The sequence below is a fragment of the Crocuta crocuta genome, unplaced genomic scaffold (assembly GCF_008692635.1).
Source record: "Crocuta crocuta isolate KB4526 unplaced genomic scaffold, BGI_CrCroc_1.0 scaffold463, whole genome shotgun sequence".
In the NCBI taxonomy this organism is placed as follows: Eukaryota; Metazoa; Chordata; class Mammalia; order Carnivora; family Hyaenidae; genus Crocuta; species Crocuta crocuta.
Window position 1 is genome coordinate 761,247 of NW_027527929.1, and position 976 is coordinate 762,222.

Consider the following 976-nt stretch of genomic DNA (forward strand, 5'->3'; position numbering starts at 1 on the left):
GTTTCGGAAACGGGAACCGGATCGGAGAGGGGGAAGGGAGGGGCGGCGCGCCCTGAGGGTAGCCCAGGTCCCTCGTCCGGTCCCGGCCCTCACTCACCTCCCGCGCACGGCCAGGCGCCAGGGGTCGCGACGGCTGGGGTCCAGCTCCCTGCGCGGTTCCGGGGCGCGCGCGCGGACGAAGATGGATGCGGGCCCGACCGGGACAGGCCCGTAGGCCGGTGAGTCCCGTCCGGGCCTTAGCGCGGCGGGCGGATGCCGAGGGTCGCTCCGGGGATCCCGGTGCCGCAGCCTCCCTCTCTTGAGCCGCTGCACACGGAAGTGCAAGGGGGCGGGGAGGCGCGACCTCACCCAGGTGCCTGCCCCGGCCCCGCCCCCGCTCAGGGCCCGCCTTCACAAGGGCCAGCCCCCCTAAGGCCCCGCCCCCGCGGCGGAGAGGAGAGGGGTCCCGGCCCCGCCTCCCGGTGGCGGGCGCTCTCTGCGGGTCTCGGCGCGCCTCGGCCCCTGCCAGACCTCGGCGCGCGCACCAGCCCTCAGAAGGGGCGCCACTTTACAGAAGAGTTCGCTGAGGCCCGCGGGAAGGGGGCGCTCTCTCAACCCCTTACCCCACTCTCCACCCCTTGCACACCGTGGCCAGGGAGGTGCCGGCGGGGCCCCCCCAGCTCCCANGCCTCTCTCTCTTTCTCTTTCTCTCTCTCTCTTCCTGTTGGAGGGAGTGCGGACGCGACCGGGCCCGGTGCCCGCTGCCAGGCCGGCTGGTCCCGTCCCTGGTCCTGAGAGGAGCTGAGGAGGCTCCAGGGTGGGAGGCTCTAGCTGGTCTGTCACTGCTGGTCGAGCGATTTTGGAGCAGCCTCTATCTTCATCCTGCAGGCTTCTGTTCCCACCTTCCAGAGCTCCCCACCGCCCCTAACAGGCGCCTGAGTTTCCTTTCCATACTTGAAACTTGGGTGTCAGGTATAACTCATTCACTCATCTATTC

At 70.3% G+C, this 976-nt stretch overlaps 1 protein-coding gene across 1 annotated transcript in view; it reads right to left on the reverse strand.

Moving 5' to 3' along the window:
- The window catches only part of PRKCD (protein kinase C delta), a 30,302-nt gene extending 29,999 nt beyond the window's left edge, over positions 1–303 (reverse strand). The window contains exon 1 of the mRNA XM_077749531.1: positions 98–303. The gene's annotated coding sequence lies outside the window, so the exon portion shown is untranslated. The remainder of the gene's footprint in view (positions 1–97) is intronic.
- Positions 304–976: the final 673 nt, after the last annotated feature.